Source organism: Melopsittacus undulatus, chromosome 3 (assembly GCF_012275295.1).
Source record: "Melopsittacus undulatus isolate bMelUnd1 chromosome 3, bMelUnd1.mat.Z, whole genome shotgun sequence".
Classification (NCBI taxonomy): Eukaryota; Metazoa; Chordata; class Aves; order Psittaciformes; family Psittaculidae; genus Melopsittacus; species Melopsittacus undulatus.
Window position 1 is genome coordinate 66,121,278 of NC_047529.1, and position 23,175 is coordinate 66,144,452.

The window sequence follows — 23,175 nt, forward strand, 5'->3', positions numbered from 1 at the left end:
CTTTTGGCAATTCAAGGAAATAAAACCTGGTACATCTCACAAATGCAACTTCTTCAAAGTTCTCAAAGTAGCCTATATAAGAATAAATTTTCTGTGACCCTGATTAGGTTAAATGAGACTTTGGTAATGAACAATTGCCTTTATTTTCCCGAAACATTCACTGTCCTTTAGCACACTGCAAAGCGTCTCTAGAACAGACTGCACTACAGACATGTCCTGGGTATACATCTGTAAGCTATCAGCTGGCTTGGCTCTTTGATTCCTCGAGGAGTCTTTGGTGGACTTACTTATGAAGAAAATAAATTACTGTTGAGCTTCCAGAGTCAGTTTCTGACATGTTAAATGGTGAAGTTTACAATACTTTTGATGATCCTTGTAACATAAATAGAAGCAAAGGATACAAGAAAATAAATTAAGTGAAACTGAACAGTTTATGCATGTAAACCTGTCCAAATGTGCACTAAAAAAAAAACTCAGGATCTTCTAGACCTTCAGAGCCTAACTTGGATTTTGCACTTTCACTCTCTACATGAGTTCCTTCAGCACCACCATATAGGCAGTGTGATAGTCTGAGATAACTTGTGTCTAACTCAGAAAGCAGCTAAAAAAGTTCACATTCACACTAGTGTTTACAAAGCTGACATCATATAATGGAAGAAACCATGTACAAGTAACTGTGCACACTAGTTTCTGTCCTTCACTTAAATCTCTTGGATACCTGCAGATCTGAGGACAGCCACAAACTGGGAAGGAGGGAATAGGGGGGAGTCTAAAGGGGTTGTAATACTCTGGTTGCACAAAATGCAGTGTAAAACTTTGTAATAAGCAATGATAACTGAAACAAAACTGATTTCACTCACACACTCACATAGATTCTCTCACACCCACATGTTCATGTCCAGGTAGCCTGGCCAGGATCACTTCAGTGATAAGGAAAACAAGGGACACTGTCTATTGATCACATCACCTGTCTTCTTACGCTGGTAATAGTGTGCTGCTTTGCTGCTGTGCCTTTTGTATCCATTAGGAATTGAAAGGAATGGTGATATTTTGCCTTTTCCATCCTGTAACACCTCTGTAAGTCATTAGGCAAAACTGCTGATTTCCTCATTACTCTTTGGACTTTGTTTCCATAGGTAGCCTGTCATTTATCTTAGCTTGTCCTTCATTTTCCTTATCTGGATGTTTTGAGAAGCTGGAAGTAAATGTGCTCTGTCCTTTACCAGTTGCTAATATGGATCTCATCCACACATGCCATTCTCTTCTCTTTCTTCTTGTTTGTTTGGGGTTTTTAATTAATTTTTCTGATGCTTTAATTTCTAGAAACTCTTATTCATGTCAACCTTAACATTTCTATTATGAGTCTCTACATTCTTAATACTCAAAACCAGCAGGGAAGGGCAAGACAAGTAATCTTATTACCCCTTTCTCTGTTTACCCATGAAACAGCAGGCTACAGGCTTTTCATCACGTGAATGCATAATTCATAGAGCACACTGTAGTGCAAAACCAAACAAACAAAACTGAAATGTATGAGAGTTAAAATTCAGTCCCATTTCATATATGGAAATTCTTTTGACACACTAAGTGGCAAAACGTGATAATTCTGAAATTTTCATCACAATCACTAATCAAACAGTAATACGAAATCTGGAATAAAGGAAAGCAATGTAAATAATAAAATGTCATTAACATTGATCATCATGTTTTTATAAAAGGCACTGCCACTCAATCATCATGACTATAACAAAACCATCCCTGGCAGCGTTCAAGACCAGACTGGATGAAGCCTTGGGTGATATGGTTTAGTGTGAGGTGTCCCTGCCCATGGCAGGGCGGTTGGAACTAGATGATCTTAAGGTCCTTTCCAGCCCTAACTATTCTATGATTCTATGATCACCACCACTTGCCTGATATACCAAAACAGCTTAAGGCAAGCATACACACCCAACAAATTCAGGATACTTTGGATAATTTTAGTTCTTCTGACACTGCCACAGAAAATGTAATGAGTAATGAGCACAGAGTCTTGAAAGATTTTTTTTCTCCCTCTGGCTGTAATTCACAGCATCTCACAATTGCCCAAGTGCATTACGATATGAGTGTCTTTACTCCTGTGCATCAGAGCAATAGCCATTTTCAAAGCCAGCAGGATAACAATGTACAAATGGTCTAGTATGAACTAAAAAAATCCTAAAAGGCTTTTGCCTTGTCCTCAACTCACCCTTTTGGAAAGGAGCTTTCGTGTTGCCCCTATGGCCTAGTTACAGCACAGTATACCATTTTAAGAGTCTAGAAATCTTCAGAGATTCACAGTCTGTCATTTAAAGGAAAGAATTACATTTTTCAAAGCTATTTTTCAAGCAGTGACATATTTGAGATAATTATGCCATCTACTCTACAAGTTTTCAAAACAGACCATATAGTCAGTGCTCTTCCTCCTCTCTATTAAAATGCTAGGTCAGGACTAGAGAAAGTGCTACTTGTTGGGGCAGTGGAGGGAGAAGAGGTGGTATTCTGGGAAAGTAGTGGAAAAAGCCTTCTGGATTAGGGTGTCCTTTACAATAAAAAGGCTACTGTTTTTATTGTAAAAATAAACAATTTTATTTTTAAAAATAAAAGCCTTGTTGCAAGTGTTTATATCCCAGCAGAGAGCAGAAGGGGTATTGTTTTGATGTAGAGGAATCTACCTCCTCTCAGGGTGAAGGAGAAAAATGAAGTCCCAGCAAGCCCAATACCATTGTAAGCTGCTGTCTCCATTATTGTCTGAAGTCTGAAGAAAACATGACCTAACTGCCCAAAAAGCCTCAAAGATCCCAGCACCCAGCAACATAATGTACATTGTAATATGTGGTGCTGCTCTGTACTTTTCTTGACCACTACTGTAGAAGACTCAGGTACTGCCCATAATTTTTTGCACCCATAGGTACCAAGAGTACACTGATACAATGCCTAGCAGTTACTTTTTGTAGAATATTATGTGAAAAGTCTAGAGAAAATACAAGCATTAAGATACTTAAAAATAAACAAACCAGAAACAAACAACAGCAAAAAAACAACAAAAAACCCCAACAAAACCAACAACAAAACCTCAAAAAACTGAGGCATAAACCTGTAGAATCAGAGTATCAGTATGCAAGTTTCAGATGTTATCTAAAATTTAAATCTTACCTAAAACTTCCCCAAACACTGAAACTTGAATTGGGAAAAGGTAGATGGTCTTCAAAAGCACATTATTTGTAAGCCTTTATTCCTCACATTGATGGGTATCTCTGGTTACTTGAAATGACAGCTGGCATTCACATGGAAGGAAGGAGTTTCTTTTTCCACTGTTACCTCATTGTATGTACAAAAACGTTGTTTGGAGATATGATGTGATTTGACATGAAGTAAGGCAATGGTAAAAAGAATGTTTAAAGGTTTCTTTCAGCTTGGGTGATTCCTGTCAGCTTACGAAACCACAACAGAGCAAAATGTTTTGTGAATAATTAGCAGGTTAATTACCCATAGGCAGTGAGTAATTTGTATTACCTATGTGGTTAGCACACCACACTAAGACCCATGCTGACTGCACATGGCCACATTGCCTTACAAATTAAACGATCAGCACTACGAAGCACTGTCTGTCCCCAAGTTCTATTGTTGTTCAAACAGTGAACAACATCTAATCCAAAAGAGATTCCTAAGGGATGACAAATGCGTAGTGGATTTCAGACTGGATGACCTAGGACAATGAGCTTTAGAAAATAAAGAGTCAAGAAATGCAAAGAGACAAATTTAAGTAATTGAGCCCCACCAAATCTCTGTTCTGGTTATAGTAATTTCCCTTTGTTGTCTGTTCAATATTCATAAAATTACAGGAACCATCTGTTGTCAGAGGAGCTAGGACAAACATTACTGCAGGAGCAGCCACTGCTCTTGGCTATACACATGCCTACATGCCTTGTGTGCACTCACCTCATCCCGGGACTCACTTTGCTTAAAAACACATTCCCTCCCACAACAGAGCTCCCCCTCAGCTCTGTTTAGTATGTGTCTGTGGTTTTCAGTCATGCAAAGACTTCCACATACAATTTGCAGATCAGCAGAGTTGGCTAGCCCTTATTAAACAGACCCTTCTGATTAGATTCAGAGAAATTAGTGGGGTTTTACTATATTGACCACAGTAAAATCAAAATTTCCCCTGACATCACTGTACTCCCAAGTTCCAGTCAAATCCACAAGGTCATTTGGTACTGGCCCTGACTGAAAACAGATGTAGCACAGCACTGCACTGAGATGCATGCCAGGAAGGAAGCTGGTTCACTGCCAGTCAGCAGAGTACAGACCACAAAGTGCCTCCTGGGGTGCTAGAATGTGGCAAGTTTAAGGCACATCCCTACCACCCAGCCACCACCCCTCTCAGTAGGCTGTACAGCCCACCAGTGAATGCAATTCATAAACGAGCTACTGCCTCAAACACATTTCCTTTTAATTTAATAAAGCATTAAGGTGAGCTACAGAACTTTGGACTTGGCCTCAACCGGAAACTGCAGTGCTAACAAGGAAAATTATCAGGCAGCAATAATGACTCAGAAGTGAATTCCTGTTTTTTGGTATCCAAAAGCTCTAAGTAAGCATCAGAATGCCAAGCAACCTAGGCTGCCAAGGGAAGTATGTGTGAATGAGGCCGGAGGAAGAAAAAGTATCCTGAACTATGCAGAAATTTTACACTATAGTCCAAAGGAAACATAGCTGGATGAATCATCATCTTTTATTTAATATCAAAGAACAGATACTGTTTTACAGTAGGCATAAAATAATGCCAGCTTCTTCCATTTTCTGCAAACTGTGCACAAATCTATTCCAGTAGAAAGCTCTGCTTTGCTTTCTCACCAAAATACTTTAAAGGCTTACAAGGGCTTGCTTTCCCAAAGACCTGAGAACTGTTGGAAATTATTTTAGTACTACAGATCCTACAACATGAGAATTACTATATGCTACATATAGGAAAGATTAAAATTGCAAGCTCTAATAGAGTATAAATATAAGCTCAGTCATCAGATTACTGCTTGTGTAAGATGGTGCTCCAAATAGTAAGCAAACTAATATCCAATGTGTCTCAATTTTTTGATTCAGTATTTGCTTAAAGATGAGGTTTTAAACTCAATTTTTGAAATTATTAGTTTCTCTGGCTTCGAACAAGACCTTTAAATGTTATTTAAGCATAGATTTATGGACAATTCGTTTACCAGAAATTAATGTGTGGATTCTTCTTAGTTGCAAATCATCAATATGTGGTTTATTGAACAGATGCACCTCCTTCTACTCGAAAACTGTGCATAGAATATTTTCAATGGTATTTGAAACGTTTCTGAGAACTGCGATTTGACCACTGGAATAACGTTAGCACCACCTAGGGGCACACGTTAAAACCACGTTCACATTTTACCCAGAAGGATTTAAATCTGAACATGTAAGTATCTCTTTAGCTTAAGAAACGCCCCTCTGGCCTACGGTTTTGAGGGCTATTTCTGATACAAAATTGTACTCCAATGTCTTAATTAAAGGAGCTAGGACAAACCTTTCTGAAGGAGCAGCTACTGCTCCTGACCATACACATACCCGTGTTCCTCATCTGCACCTACACCATTCTGGGACTCCCAGAGAAATTTCTCACTTTTCCAAGAGACACGTTCCTAAAGCTCCCCTTCAGCACTCACAGTACATGTCTGTGGTTTTCAGTCATGCAAAGACATCCCATCACTCCATTTCTCAAAATTACCTGATTTTTCTAGTACGTTTTCTAATTTTTTAGTACAATATTACCACTCTTCATCAAAAAGTTTCCAAACTTATTTTGTCAGAAATGTCATTAATAGATGACTAAGAGGTTTTCATTTTCGCCTCTGACTAGTTTTCTACCTTTCTAAAAATGTACCCTTTTGAAGACTTGTCTGTTTCTTGCTGTATTTTATTTCAACTGAATAAATTCCGTTATTATATACAGCTTTTCTATGGCATCCTAACTGCTTTCTAAAAGCTTATTTAGTAAAATACAGTGTTTTCTTCAGACCAGAGACCCTTTGATAAAGTCTGGTAACTTTCACTAGGACTTTTGATTGTGTCTCACTGTTAATAATATAATTTTTGCTCTCCAGTCTGTACTGGGAAATTGAATCCAGCCATCATGACTAAACACTGCACGGAGTTTATCTTTCTAATAATACTGGATACTCAAGACACCCCTAAACAAATGAGAGTCAAAGTTTTTAGCAGATAACCAACATGATACAATTGAGCCTCCTGTAGTATTTTTCTACAACAGAATTTGAACCTACCCAGTTCTTTTCCGTTAAACTCTGCCATCACTTCAGTACATAGTGTCTCACTATTACGCATGCTTTACTTTTTTCTTCTGTGAACAGTGAAACATTTTTGTGTCATCATGTCTTTCTGTGTCACGACTTAAGATTTTACTATTGCTATTCCACTATTTGAGACACAGGTTTGTGTCTTACTGTGATTACTTCTAGTCATTTGCATCAGTATGAAACACATCAATTCTTTCATTACATGTATCATCTGACTACTATCAGTGTAATTTCCTTTCTCCTTACTACCTTACTCTAACAGATGCAAGCAGTTTTGACTCTACAGTGTACCCTTTTTGATACTGGGATGCTTCACACAGTCACACAAGACTTGCACAGAGCTGTTGTCTCTGACTTCATCTGCTAGCATTTTCTTGAGCTGACTTAAGCAAGAAAACACATTAGGTAAATATTTCTTCCAGGCTCCAGGAAATATGTATTTTATTTAATAATAATATGAATATGACAGCAGTATTCTTGACAGCAGTATTCTTGATCCTGAAAAATTAATCCATAGAAGCACAGAGGTCATGCAGTCCAATCACTCTCCTTGCTTCACCATCACCATGGACACATCCACCAGCTGTGCTCTGCAAGAACAGAACACGGTGCATCTTTATTTCCAGATAAAGCCTAAGAAACAAAACTAACTGCTGTATGCAGGTCCCATTTTCTGCCATATGAAAGCATTTAAATACAGATAAATGGTGTCACTAACAGCTTTTATGCTCAACCAGCAAAGAGTGCCTTGTGCTAGTTGTCCTCCAGGATTTTCCTGCACTGTTTTTTTTACCACTAAGCAATCACTTACAGCCTGACACTGTGGCAGTACGAGCCACACACACGGGCCAACAGAAAAGGGGTAAATGCCAGCCATGGTGGAAGCCACCTGACACAGGAGGCATACAAAAAGTTCACAGCAACAAATAAACATCCAGCTAAAGGGAAGGAATACAAAAGACTTCTTTAAATGAGAAACTAACGAAACCGCAGCAACTACATGCAAACTACGAGCAGGCAGCGATAAGCTAACGTCCGTCAGGGCACAGAGAATAACTGAGGCCATCTTGGTTAAGGGTAATACCTTCCCACTCCCGGCAATAAAGGAGGCGGCCGGCCTCACGGGACTTCCGCCCTGAACCAACGTGTCTCCCTTCTTCCGCTTCTCTCGTTTCGTGGAGTAGGAATGTCTGTCACCGAGCTGTCGGCGCTTCACAGTACCGCTCACTGCCGTGAGTGCCGCGGGCGGGGAGCCTGGCCTCTGGTGATGGGTGCCCGCTCCCGTGAGGTGAGGGGAGCCCTGCCCGGCTGCGCCTCCCCGCCGCGTCCTGGCTGCCACCGCTCGGAGAGGGAGACCTGAGGCTTCGGCCTTTCCCTGGCCCGGGTTAAGCTGCTATTTATGCCGGCCTATGGGAAGTTAGTAACCTTTAGAGATGTGGGGTGTCTCAGCCAGGTGAGAGTTCGAAGTGTTCTGTAGAGACTCTGTTTGCCTCAGCTGAGCAGTAGCGTGCTGTGGCCTCGGTGCTGGTGACAAAGTCTTCCTCTGCCTTGTATCTAGATGGCTCATGGCTGCCCTAAGAGTGGTCCCAGGTGTTGCCTGGCTGAGTTGCTACGGATGGTGGAGTTTCCCCGTGGTTTAGGCATGTATGCAGGAGAGCATGGCAATAATCCTCAAACCAGCCTGCTGTGGGCACTAGGATGTGTCTTCCCAAATCAAGAGCACGCTACTGTTTAAAGGAAGGCTGTGCAAGAATACTGCAGTATTTAAAAACATCTGACTTCAGGTAACACTGGATTCTGTAAGTTCCTTTGTCTCACAATTAATTAACACTTAAAGGCATCAGAGACTGGTTATAACTGTCCCTAGCAATGACCTGGTCGTTCTGCCTGAGGCTCACAAAAACAACCTTTGAAAGATGTATGCTATCTTTTCTTGCCAGTTTTATTCTGTTCTTGAAAGAGCATTAAAAGAAAGGGATTACATTCATGAACATGAAAGCAAGACAGCTTTTCCTTGAGGGCGCTGCTTCCCTTTAGCTGAAACATCAGTTTAATAATGCCATACTGAGAACGTTTTTTGTTTGTCGGAGTGTATTGGTTTTTATTTTTCTTTTAATAAAATACCGTTCTCAAATGCCTTAAGTAGCAAAAGGCTCTGTGATTTCTTGCGTGATTTCTGTAGGCAAGATGAGGGAAGTGACTTTGGTTGTGGGGAGTTTGTTGTTTTCAGCTGTGCCTTGACAAATCAACCATAATCCAGACGTGGGTTTAAGAACTAGGGGCAAAATGCAGCAAATTGGTACTCATTTTAATACAGATCTTTGTGTGTTTCTCAATCTGTTGGGGTTTTGGGTGGTGGTTGTTTTTTGGGGTTTATTTTTGGTTGATTATTTTGTGTTGGGTTTTTGGTTTTTTTTTCGGGGGGGGTGTTTTTTTGTTTTGCTTTTTTGGGGGGGGTTGGGTTTGTTTTTGGTTGTTTTTTTCTTTTTCAGAACTTCGTTAAGGTTAACAGTATTCAAGGCTTTTGTGGCTGATTGCTTCTACTGGCAGTCATGCACAGCAGCTGATCTTTAAAGGTCCTATGCCTCTGTAAAGTCTGTTCAGTATGTGGGTGTCTTCACTCGTGTGACACCTGAAAAGGGATAGGATCCTCTGAATTTTCCACAGTTTAGGACCCTCATGGAAGCGAAAGTCACAGGTTATTTATAGCACTCACAGAAGGAATTCAGCAGCTCACTGCAGCAAAAGGGTAGTAGTTAGGTGGTCCCCGAAGTATGTGGATCAGAGTTCTTCTGGTCAGATGCTGCACATCCTGCTTGTAATACAGGTGGGTAGGTAAGGGAAACCAGGGGAAGGAGTTGTGGAAAAAGGGGAAGGAATCATGGAAAAGGGGACAGAGGAAAAGTGGAAATGTGCAGAGATGCGCTGTGTTGGAAACCTTGTTAAAGAAAGCAAAGCATGGATGGTGTTTGATCTGTTAAATGTGTGGGTTAGCTCACTTGAGATACGATGAAGAAGCTTTATATGCTTGTGAGCACAGTTCTTTTTGCAGCATGTATGATTCAGTGTACCAGAAGGGACAGCCTCAGCTGAGGGTCCCCTTGAGAAGGATTGTAGCCATCAAGAGAGGATGTGGGAATTCTGTTTACATATAGTCTTTGACTTACAGATTTGTATTATGTTTAGGCTGTTGAGTGAAAAACTGACAGTTGTGGCTGAAAACAACTTTTTACTCCATGTTTTTTGGCAAGAATGTCACAATTCTGATTCCAGAAACCACATCGTTTGATGGCAGAAGAATTGTGTAGGTTTAAATAATACTAACAGTTTTCCATTGAAATAAGTGAATTAAGGAATTTAAATTATGAAAAATTTGTAAAAAGAAAATAAATTGTTGTTCATTACTAAAATGCTGGAGTTGTGAAATCCTGAGTCAGTAAAAGCTTTTCAGCTTTTAAAATGTTGATTTTGTGACTTATTTTGTAAAAAATATATTTGGGCCCCTCTGTGCTTCTTTTAAATAAGTTGTCTGGTACAAGTTAGTGGTGTTTATAAGTTCTTGTCTGATGTGGTGTTGCAGTAGTTTCAGTGCAACATGTAAATATGCAGCTAATGACAAGTATATAACTTTATGATCTGTAGCAGACCCACTGGATAACTGTGAATCCTCTTTTAAAAGAGAGATGGTGAAGTTGCCATGAGTGTCCTTGTACTGATGACTCGCTGAATCTTCATTCTGTCACTCCTTTCTCTTTTATAAGTGTATTTTTTCTTTATTTGTAGTTTTGTGGTTGTGATGTGTGATGGTGGTGGTATGGTTTAGTTGGGTTTTTGGTGGTGGTTTTTGTTTTGTTTGTTTGGTTGGTTTTTTTAGAACAGCATCTCCCAAATGAGCTTCAGAACCCAGAGTTTACTTTCCCTTCCTATCTCTTCCCTCTTTGTGATGACAAGATCAGTTAAAGCTTTACCTCTTAACTTCTCAAGAACCTGCTTTGCTCCTCTTAGGGACACAACCAACCCCTGAGAGCAGTCTGACCTGCAGCCAGCTGCTGTTAATGAGCTGAGAAGGAGGCAGGTGAGTTGCAAGTAAAGTGGCTTGATGTATGTATGTGCAGGGTCTGCCAGCTGAGCAGGGAAGCAGGTCAGGGAGCTGATCCAGGTCTGTTATCACTCTTTGGCTGAGATATCTTTTTTGAGGTAAATATTCTGCTGTGAGAATATACTTAAAAAGGCAAAATAATAAAAAAGGTTAGTGATTGTAATATTTCTGTGAAGGCTTAAAATAATCAAACTGCATTGCCAAATCAAGATTATTTGTACTGGATTTTGTACAAAAGCCTTACTTGATATGCTTACGGACTTGGTTTATTCTGAAAATATATTAATCATGACTCTTGGCTATGTTACTAAGTTTAAAAAACAGGTCTTCAATTTTACGCACTCTTTATATATGTGACAGTTACTAGAACAGTTTAACAGGAGCCCTAGTATTTATTCTCTGACTCCCTTGCATCGGAGGGAATGTCACCAAAGCACTCAGGGCTTCTAGACTATCATTCTTAATTGGAGTGCTAAATCAAAGTGGAAGTAATCATCTAGAATTGGAGTATAATGTCAAGAAGATTGAAAGCACAGCCTAGTAATTTTAACCTCTACTTTGAAAAGGTGAGAATTAGTTTGCCTTTGTCTTAAGAAATTATGACCTGCCTCAAGAGAAATTTTTAGTGGGGAAGGGATGCCTTAATATCTTTGTAAGCCAAAGGACAGGAATGAATATTGACTGCAATTGCATTGAAAGACTATTGGTAATTCATATGTTTGTTTTTTTTTTTTTTTTACAAAGCTAAAATGTACAAGCCTAAACCTGGTCTTGTGATTCAAAAGGACTGAAAATAGAGGATGTTTCTTAAAATGTATCTCGGAGGCCCAAGTTGCTGGATTAGCAGTGTACCATTCTGGGCATTTGTAGTACTAGCTCAGCAATTTCCCTGGCAGGAAGAGCAACATCTTGTTCAGAAAGCTGTGTGAAGCTTTCTGGCAAATGCAGACCAAGAATGAAAATATGTAATTAGCTCAGTTTGGTAAATTACTTAGCATTATTTAACATTGGTATTTCAAATAATTTATATTAATGAGAAGTTACTAAACAGCTGTCCTACTTTGTTTTCCATATATGCTGGCCTTCACTTAGCTATTCCTTGGCTTCTTGATGGTCCTCTGAATTAGGGTTTTTTTGTTTTTTTCTGTGAAAAGATTAAGCGCATGCTTGCTGAAAGCTGGGATTTTTGAATTTATAAAAGTCTGTCCCCATTGTTGTCTCAGTTGTATTTCTACCAGATCTGCTGTCCTTGTATAATATCTGCTTGATTGTCTTGTCCAATGCAGTATCTTGGAGCATAGCTGCAGGGTATAATTAGAAGCAAAGGCAGGATTAATCTTTTAAGCTTCAAAGCCCAGTACTTAAAGCATGCATGGTTTGAATAGTACTTGCTTTGGTCTTAAGGCTTCAGTTTTGAACCTGCTAATCAGATGATTGTTCCTCTTATTTTTCTGCAGAAAAATACAGTGCTTCCTAACTTACAGTAGACCATCCTTTCTCTCTAATTTAATCATACAGTACAGGTTGCTTTGCATCTAAGCTCTGTCCTATCAATTCTCTGAATTTATTTTTATCTTGTTTTGTACCCTGGTGTTCCTTTTTCTTTTTTTTTAAAAAAAAAAAAAAAGATTATCACTTCATTTTATAATAATTCATTAGAGTTTCCTTCCACTTCAGTTTTCCTAGCTAGATTCTCCTTGCTGGTTGGAGTGAAATTTAGAAGCATCTCATAAATATGTAAGCTGCAAGTCAACCCAGCAAGACTGTTTGACTAACTCTTTATAGATACATTCCAAGAGCCTGCTGTGATTCTTTCTATTTTCTGAATAATCAGTCTGTCACATCCTAGTGGGAAAAAAAAAACACAAAACCCAGTAATTCTGTTCCAAATATTGTGACAAGTTTCATAAATATTTTTACTTATACTAAGAGCAATAAAGCTTTAGTCTTTGGATGTGGTTTTTTGCACCCAACTATTTCTGTTCTTTATTCTTACATTCATTTTAGCTTAACGTGAGAAAATAATCTTATGCATAGTAATTCAGTGGCAGCCATTAGAAACAGCTACAAAAAGTTTGAGATAAACTGAAAACATATTTTGTTCTTACTGAAAATTAAGATTTTTTTTTTTTTGGAGGAAAGAATGCATGTGCTTACATTAGCTAATATAAGCTCTTCTGATTTTGGCAGAGCACAACTGTCATATATTCCTCTTTCAAATACTTTGATAGCTTTCTCCTCTCACTGTTTTCTGCCCCAAAATAATATTGTATAAGTTTTCTTTGCTGTGAATGCTGTTCTTTTCAGTTCTAAGTTTGGTGGGTTTTTTGGCTGGGAAAGGGGCATGTAGGGGAGTTACCTTATAGGAATAGTGTTATTTAGCCTTATGCTGAGGAAGTTTTATGTATTGGATAGACTTCGTGTTTTTTAGTGGTTTCTCAGTGGCTATCAAGATGCAGTGCAGTTTACTTGAGCTATCTGGGCAGTATCAACATACAGAAGGTGAGAATACAGCACTGAGGTTTTTTTGGGGTCTGCTTTTGTGGGTACAGGTGGGGTGTTTGGTATTTTCACTCTGGGGTTTTGTCCAAACTCAGAAATCTCGGTTATCATTTAAACTCTGTGAATTTGTTAAAGACCTTTAAATTACAAAAGGAGTAGAATTTTTTCCCTTGTCTCTCCACCTTCCAGTTCAATTTTGGGGGCAAACTTCAGTCTGTTTGGGGTTTTTTGGGTGTTTGGGTATTTTTTTCCACTGAAGGTCATAACAACTTCATCCACATCCATGTCTGGTTTTGGCAGCAGAACTCACTGTTGTTCTTAACTGTGCTAAGTGTTTTGTTTTGCCTTTTTATTTGGACACAGAGATGCCACTTAAATTTTGTGGTTTGCATTTTCAATTACTTTCATAAAATTCTGCAATATGAGTTGGGCTTCACTAAGCAAGAACTATATGGTTCTGGTAAGCACCAGCATCCTTTCTGCAAAAAAAGGACAGGAAAAGTTGCTGTGACAGCTAAAAAGGAAAGTAACTCCAGTTTATAGTTCTAGGTAATAATATCCTGAGTTTGTTAATCTGTTTTAAATATAATAGTTCTACTTACTCATATCTCTCAGGTCACAGATACAGATGCATTCTACTCTTGGACTCTTGTAATATTTGCTTTGTAAGCTATGAAAGACCTTAATCAAACGTTGCCGGAGAGCATCAATTAGTATTGATACTATTAAGTTATCCTGGCTGCAGACAGTATGACTACAGCTTCTATGATCTTCAGTCATTTGCTCAGTGGTACAAGAAAACTTTTCATTGTGAACAGTCTAATACATGTTCTTCGGCTAAAAATGTCAAAAGACTCAAAGGCACAATCTGTATTGTCCCATAAGGCACAATTGTGTATGTTGCTGAAATGCTGGCAATTGAATGCTTAAACCATGATGCCTGCAAATCTAACATCTATATCTAAAGAGCTCTATAAGCAGCAGTCATTTTGGAATTGAAATATCGCATTTCAGTTAATGTGAACACTGGAAGTGTGCAAGCCTGCTTGTTCTGGTTCTTCAAATTCATTTTCCTTCTCCTATCACCTGACACAAGGGGACAGAGGGAGTTTTTTAGGTATCCTGGACAGAATGATGATGATGCTAAACTGTAGTTACAACTAAAACTTTATTTTCTTAACAGCATATATGCAGATAAGTGTAGCACAGAATTTACAGTTGGAATGGCACAGGATTTCTACAAGCAGAATCAATGTAGTACAATTTGTAAGTAATAACAGCATTTACAGTACAACTTAAGGTTTCTAATCGCCCGAGTCTTCTGCAGGTCGCATCAAATCTTAATACATGGTTTGCTGCATCAATGTAACAATCATAATCTACACTCAGTCAAAGAATAGGAGTCACTCCCTCATTCTTGGAAGGAAGCAGCTAACAGTGGAGGCACTGGGGCAAGGTCACAGGTCTCAGTGGCCAGCAGCAGTTTGGGTCCATGTTCCCCACTTAGAACCTGGTTGATTTTACAGGCAGTGCTCTGTGGGCTGTTGTGTGATGGGTTGTCAACAGCACCTGGCTGGCCGTGTGCCTGGGACCTTCAAGGCCAGCAAGAAAGGGAGTAATTGGTCTGATGCCCAGGAGCCTTGAGGAGAGCAGGGAGGGGAAGAAGAAATCTGTCTGGTTTGTCTGCTTGATTCACAGGACCTTCAGGGCTTGATAACAAGGGGAAGGGGAACAGATACATGACCTGTTTGATCACAGAGAATGGCCACTTGCCTTATGAAATGATGTTAGCTATGCTAACAACATTACCAGGAGCTGGTAGCCAGGGGTACCGGTCACATGTATATGCTTCTTTACTTTTCATCAACCTTTTGAGAATGTGAGATGCTAAATATGAGACCTTCTTAAGCAGTCTTTTTGTGTCTTTCTCACCACTTTTATTCAGCCTTCTACTTTAGTTGTTTTAGGAATCTTTACCTTGGATAGAAATAGGTAAGCATAATCCACAGGAGATCACCAAAGTGTTAGCATTTGTTCATCAGTTTGAGGGAAAACGGGCTTAATGGATTCCATTCTTCAATTATTAAAACGATGTGTTGAATCTGTCTAAAGCTGATACGTATCAAGACTGATCGTGTGTATTCTTTCTTGGTTTATGGATGGGAGGGTTTTTTTCTCTTCTGTACAACTATCCTCAACAGTCAAAAAAATCCTTCTTTGTTGGGGTACTATTGGGAAACAGTCATTTCACTTTTAATTCTGATCATGGAAAAGTGATATATTCCATTATAAAACTGTCAGTTGCTGTGGGGCCCTGGGATTATTATGGGATTGGACTGACCTGCCAACAAAATGTGGTAGCCAAAAGCCTGCCATGTACTGCATTTCACATGCTGGGCCACTTCATCTGTGTTCTGCAAAACAGTAATTTTTTCAAAAAATGTTGAAGAACATTCCCAAATAATGTCTTTAGGATCTCGGTACTTGCCAAATTATTAATAGTATTGTGTTCATGTATCTAGCAGGGTAGACAACTGAAGAAATAATATTGTCTGCTGAACTGAGGAATTCTAGTTTGAAAATTAGATCTTTTAAGGCACCTTCTTCTAGTATGAGATAAATTACCTCTTGAATGTGCATGTCTGGAGTCATTAGCTTAGAAAGCATATTTTTGATGCCTGACGGTGGCCGAAATGTAGTGTGCCTGGAGTGCCATATGCTTGTGGCAGTTACTCAGTTATGTCTGAAGTACAACTTTATGATGAGAATACATTTCTTAATTAATCCTGTATTTTAAATTACCTAATGTGTTCTTGTCCAACTTGAGGCTTTTCTGAGAGAACTGGTGGTGAAAGCCAAGGAGCCAGCTGAAGACTGGTACTTTACTAAGACCTTTTCAGGGCTTTTGAGCACTTTCTTGAAGACCTGACCTCTAAAGCTAATTCAGGAGGCTGTCAATGTTAGTAGCTTGGATGTACATAATCTCTGCTTCTCCAGGTGAAATAAGTCTCGTATGTTCAGGGCAGATTGTTGGCTAACTCTCTCTCCTGTGTTTCTTCTTTTTTTTTTTTTTTTTTGCTAAGGGAAACAGCTCTTGCAATACAGGAACTTCTTTTAATAAATACCAGTGTGATAATTAAGTTCTTCTCTGTTCCTAGGGACTGAATTTCCGCCAGCTGCCTTTCTCCATAGCTCAGTATTACAAACTTAGTAGGGTGCTGCTCCCTCAATCTATGAAGTTCCCTGAATATACTATCTCCCTGAATATGAGGGCTTTTTGCTTTTTTTGGCATAGCTTTTTTGCTGCTTATGACATTTAGATGAAATGCTGTAACAGTCTTGAGTGATTATGTATTATGGTGGTACATGACTCTTGCTAAACCAGTGTCCTGATTTTTCACTATCATCTCTTTGAAGAGACTGCCTGTGGTATATGTTAGATGAGGCTTGTGGAGGGAGGTAATTACCTTTTATTAGACTGGCTTATAATGGGGCAGAGTGCCACTCAAGCTTTTGGTCACACAGTGAGTGACCTCAGAGGGCTTATGTGCCCAGATGAACATCAGGTCCTGTTTCCATCATATTAGTCTAATAAAAGGTATTACCACTCCACAGAAACATTGCATGACTTGCAGCCTTCATGATCTAAGGACGCAGCAGCATGGCAGCCATTATTGAGGCTGACCAACATGCTTTTCTATGTGCTATTTGCAGTTTCCCCTCCTCCTGTTTGCCGTACGCACTTTTTCAGTCTAAGGTTTTATAATTAAGATGTGAAAGTCCCCCTTAGTGTAGTCTTTTAAGTAAATTGTGAAAAAATTTGTCTACTTTGAAATGGAAAATTTCACTTTGTAGTGCCTTTGGCATCTTTCAACATCACTTTAGTGTATGTTTTTTATAAATGAGGCCCAAGGTTGTAACTTCGGGAACCTAAAGGTCATGTTTCAGGTATAAGCATGTGTAATTTGTCACTATGTCATGTTGGTTTGCTTTAAAACTTAACTTGTGTTCATGAGCAATGCAATGCTTCATGGGATGACATTTATTGTTGCCCTTAAGTTACTAAGTGAAGGATACTAAAAACTTGGTTTCTGGTGGCTACTGTATGCAAAGTATACTTCCTGCTTGAGATAACTAAATTAAAAAGCAGTTTAATAAGGTGTCAGGATGTGTCAGCAATGATCTCTTCACTTGCATTGTTTTATCTCCTTAGATCTTCTCTATTTTCATGCATTTAGGTTTTACTTCATGATGAAGGAAGCATTTAATTGTTTTGAGGAGTTTACTGTTACTTACAAAATCCAAGTTTCCCTTCACCTTTTTTCTGTCAATTTTGAGTTTTAAGATCTACTGAAATATTTCCTTTAAATTTTTCAGGGAGTGGGAGCCTTCTGGAAGGACGTTATTGATCTTGGAAGTGACTAAGGCATCAACAGCTCTGTAATGCTAAAACATACAGCTTTAGATAGTTTAAAACTGACTGATTATGTCCAGCTTATATACCTTTGACACTGAGGAGTATACTGGTGTCTACCTGTAATTACCAGCTGAATGGACTTCAAAAACATATTTAGATTTAAATAGGAATTATCTAGTGGTGTTTTATGTTGATAATTCCTACTTATATCCAGTTATTTACTTATACCTGGTTATTTTGGGTGAAGTATTTAATGTCTTCTCTCATTAATGAGCATGTGTGATATTTCTATCATAAATAAATAAGTAAAATAGTATCAGTATGACCTGTCTGTTTAGACAGTGATCAGGAAGATGGAGCCAGCAAGGCTTGTTTGCCATGATGGCTTTTATACTGTTAAAAAGTCCTGTAGTACATCTGCTCCATTAGCAATAAAAAGTTGTGTGCTAGTACTGTAATGGCTAATGGCTTTCAAGTGTGCAAGTTCTTTTCTTTTTTTTTTTTTTTTTTTACTGCTGTCTAAGTAGTAACTGAGAAAACTTCTTGTTTAAGAGCAGAAAACATAGCCATAGTGCCTCAACATGTATAAACTTTCATAAACACTGTGAATTTACTCTTCTTCCAAAATGTGCAAACACTCCCCAAGTCTTCTAACAGTAATCTGAAGAAGCCAGATGTCAGTGTGCTTTCAATGTTATTGAAATTATGACACTTTAGTAACTAACAAAAAGTAGGGACGCATTTTATATCCCTCTAGCTTGTCCAAATACTGTGGGTTTTTTTTTATGGCTTTTGAAGATAAAGCATTAAATGAATTTTGGTCAGTTACCAACAGATTGTCTTCATGGGGCATCAGCACTCAAACTCTTCCTTCACCTCACAACTTCAAGGTATTTTTTGCTTTGAAAGTTACAGCATCCATAATTTTAGTAAAGAGGCATTTAATGTAATTAATGCCACATCATGGTTCTGAATTTTCTTATGATTAAAAAAATATCACTCTGATACATTGCTTGTTTTGATTATGACTTAACATCTAGAGTTAGGCTGATGTGGAAAGGTTTATTTTTTACTAACTATCAAGTGGTATGTGGTCTGTTCTCCATCCCTCCTTCCCCAAATATTGCATTACAGTCTTACAGTCAAACTCCAGGCCTGCTACAAAAGCAGTAAGTGAAACAGATGGTAAAAGTTCCTAAGTGTTCTTCTGCATTGATCTGTGTCATTAACATGGTATCTACTATAGGTTTCTCTTAGAATTTTATACTCTGTCAGATCCAGTCCAGGAAACACTCCCACCCTTGATATTGGAGTAATGTAAATGTGAGAGGAGTGGGTTTCATTCCCTTTGCAAAATACTCATATAAAATAATAATTATTTAAAGAAAAGGTCTTTTGACTACAAACCATGGATTTGCTCCATGGCTGTTTGAATGAATTAAATACTGCTATCAAAGTGCTTTAAATGAGGGAAAGCCCTTTCAGAAGCTTTTTTTAATACAGTAAACTTTGTAGTGCTTGAAGTCTCTTTAAATCTGTTTCAAGGCTCTTTCTGAATGGAACTTCTAGGAAATTTGTAATGGATGAGAACATACATGTACAGCATTTGCAGTGTTAGCAGATTTGGTCTTGCCAGTTGTCTTTCACAGGTCCCTCAAAAATAATTCACAATCCACACACTTGAGACAGTGGTTAAAAACAAATGGTCTCAAACACCTATAAAACTTCTCATGTTTTGTTTTGTTTGGTTGGTTCCCTTCTTCTCCTTTCCCCCAGTGTTCTTAGCCAGAAAGAAACCCCAAGAACTTGGCAGCACTATACTTCTTTAAAGTAACTGGTGCTGTTCAGCACACATTCAATCTGTCATGGCTGGAGCGACACTCAGTCTACACTTGAATTCATAGCTTATGGACAGATGTTACAATGAGTGTAGTAGCTAATTAGTATAATCAGTACTACTCAGTGCTTCCTAAGGGTGCAGAGAAAAAATTCCCTTCAGAGGTTTATCATTTTACCCTGAGCTCTAACTCCCTAGTTTTTTAGCTTGTTAATAATCATCATCACTTTTTGTGGTCTTAAAAAATGCTGCTTCAGGTAATAGTTTTTTACAGTGTGTGTGTGTTTTTTCTTATTACCAATGTGTGATGTAAATAATTTTATATGAAAGCAGTAAACAATGTATACAGCTGAAAAATACTAACTTTTGTGACTTTGCTGTAAGAGTGCTCTTGCTCCCTTGTACCAGTGTGGGTTTTGTGCATCTCAATGTTTTTTTGGATTTTTAACAATAATACTTAACTGCAGCAGTTCTATTGTGTTCTGATGTGTATATTTTCCAGGATCAGATCTTGAAAAAAAACATATTCTTCATGGCATTCTGAAATTATGCCTTAGTTACAGTAATTCTTATTAACAACCTATGGTAATTCTAAATTGCTGTACTTAATAGCATGTTTATTTTTAAGCATTTAAGTTAATATCATGCAGCATTTTAATGGCATTTGTTCAGTCTTGAGACAACCTAAAAATGGTAGAAAAATATTTTAGTAGTCTCACTATACTGTTAGCACAGTAATCTTAATACACAGAAATTGAGGAGTTAGCTTTTTTTATTAAACTCACTTGGAAAATATCAAAATGCTCACTTTCTGAAAGATACACTACATGAAGCATCAAGTACCATAGCAATACTTGATCTGAAATACTGAGAGAGAATGTTCTGTTACTTGAGTTTAGTCTTTTACATACTAGGTGTATGGGACTGTAACTTAGGAAGCAAGGGTAGAATGTACTTAAATGAAAATGCCATTTTATTTATTTTTATTCTTTGGATAGCTACCGGGGGTCATTCAGTTCCCTACTAAATTTTAAAGTGCCAGATCTGTGTTCTGAATTACTCTGAAAAGCTTTATTTATTGAAAACTCATGGTACAATTAAAGCATTGATTGAAATGGAGTTTGGAGCCTTCAGAGATGAGAGAGGTTTGAGTGACTAAATAAAAATAGTGTGCTTTGCTTAAAGAGTAGTAACATAACTTTGGCCTAGCATCCCATCCACCAGAGGACCATGTTCCTTTCCATGACAAATGCTAAACTGTTTCAATAATAACCTACAAAGGTTCCCATAAAAATACTAAACAACGAAGAGAACAAAACCAGTTGAGTTAAATAGAGTGATTATGGTCAAAATGTTAATGGAAAACTTTTCCTCTTGAAAAGGAATTTTGACAAATTCAGTGTATCAAATTTCTGAATGCAGAAATAAAAGTGCTAGAAAGCCTGTTCTTGATCCTTGTTGATGTGCTGTGGTATGGAATACCCCTTTGGCTAGTTTGGGTCAGGTGTCCTGTCTGCTTCCTTCCAGCTTCTTGTGCCCCTCCTCTCACAAGAGACTGAAAAGTCCTTGATCAGGGTAAGTGCTACTTAGCAACAACTAAAACATTGGTGTATTTTCAGCATTGTTCTCAGACTAAAGCCAAAACACAGCACTGCACCAGCTACTAGGAGGGAGAAAAATAACTGTTCCAGCTAACGCAGGACAGGCTGGAACTAGATGATCTTTAAGGCCTCTTCCAACCCAAACCATTTTATGATTCTAGGGCTGGCAGCAGTCCCTTATGATGACAGGAAGAAGGGTGAGAAAAGAGACCCTTTTTCTGTGTCTGTAGAGAATTCTTACATGTCTGCTGATTCTCAGCGTATTACTCCTTTTCACTTGGCAGGTTGAGTTGAAAAGTGAATCTTGAGGTTTTGGTGGTTTCTGTTTGTGTTGGAAGTGGAGTTTAAGCAGAAGCAGGCAGTGGTGAGAGGAAAGTGTTCAGTGAATGTAAGCTATTGTGGTCCAGCTGTTGCTCCAAATGAGTCATGAGACACATTCTAGTTCTTGCTGTTGAATATGAATGGAGTTCTGCCATGTACAAAAGTAAAGTCTTCGGAATGGCAGCTTGAGTTCAGTGTTGGTCTGAGGTGGGAATGTTGTTTTTTGTTTCAGCTCCATTTCTGATGCCAGTTCTTAGTGCAACTCCTCTCTTGCATGAAGCATAAATGTTCTAGTTAGATTTTTAAAAGGGGTTTTAGTATTCAGCATATGGATATACCAGAATGAACATATATTGTGGACTCTGAAACTTCCATCTGAGATGCTAATGAAATACATCTTCTGGAACAGAACAAAGACGTGATGTCAATAATGCTTTAAATCAACTGTAGTTCTTTTGGATGGTTCAGTAATACTTCAGACCTGTCAGGTAAAATCAAACAAACTTGAACCATGCACCTTTTGGTTTAAATGTGCCTTTCTAGAATATGCTTGCATGATTTAATCCCAGACATATGATTTTGCTGATGTCAGGTTACCCCACAGGCTCAACTGTAGAATGGTGATTTACTGAAGCTTTCTACTATGTATTAAGTTATTGTACTTTCTTCCACATTTTCTGATGTGCTGTAGTTAGGGCTACTGAGCAAAGCTGTCCTGTTTTGATTCCATGCTTTACCTACTTTGCTACAAAGCAAAAGACTGAAGAAGCCAATAGAAAGACCTCTGTGTTTTAACACCAAGAGAACAAAACAAAACCTTAAGAAAACATAGTGATCACCATCTGTATACTCCTGTAATTGGAGGTGGTTACATGGACAGTGTGATTGAGCACCTTAACAATGTTGAGATTGAGAAGCTTGATGCCAGTCCTGAAGAATTCAGAATGTAACTGATTTCACATCTCCACTGCAGGGTATGTGAAGCTACCACCATTTTATAAATTGAGTGAAAATTAGGTTAAGATTTGCACAGGGCAGTGGCATCATTAAATTATGAGGTTTTCACCCAGTTCCATGTTACAGCCAGTAGACATTGTTGTGTGACAGTGTGAAGTGTTTCTATTGTTTAAAAGAATTACCTCTCCTAAATCTCCTTAAACTTCTCCCCAATTGCAAGATTAACTGATTAACATTAACTGATGCTTTCTAAAAATAATCCAGTCCTGGCTGCTATCTTCAGTTTAAAGTTATGGAAAAAAAATTGCTTATTTGTTGACTATTCATATGGATGCACACAGGAGCACCCATGTTGTCTGTGGCTTCAAAAAATGCTGAAAAAGAACATTGCTTGGGTTGAAATTACATGATTTTGTGATAACAAAGAATCTTACTTTTGAGAATATAATTGGCTTTAGCAAAGACCTTCTCAGTTTTTTGATTGTTTTGCTCATACAGCTCAAGAGAGAATGTGCATCTGCATAGTACAAACACAGAGTTTCAAACAGAACTTACTCCATAGAAAGATACAACTGAAATGCAAAACAAGTCAGTCTTTTAAGAAAAAAATAGTCATAGGTGCCGCGGAATGGACTCAGAGATCAATATGATCAGACAAAAAGCCATTTATTGCAAAGCATTAACTCATTATATACTATTGCTTAAACACACCTACAGCAATTTGGCATATCATGATTGGATACTTGTCTTGAAGACCCTTAATGACTAACATATAATTGGTTAAGCACAGGTGTGAGAACTGGCAAGGCTTGCCAACAGTCCACAGTTCTCATAACTCAGTGAATTCCAGCTTCTTCTTATCTTGCTTGCTTAAGCTTCCTCGGGCCTCTCACGGCCTTGCTGTATCTTTCAGAGTTATTCAGAGCTCATGTACCAAATATCGATTCTCCTGTGAGAACACTGTCTCCACACATAGGCAGTGTACAAGACAATTTGTTTCACCACTTGCATTTCAGCTCCTGTCTGGCATAGTTAGTTCAACTGGGTGTATGTTATACTAAGGCTTACACTATACATTATTTCTAAAA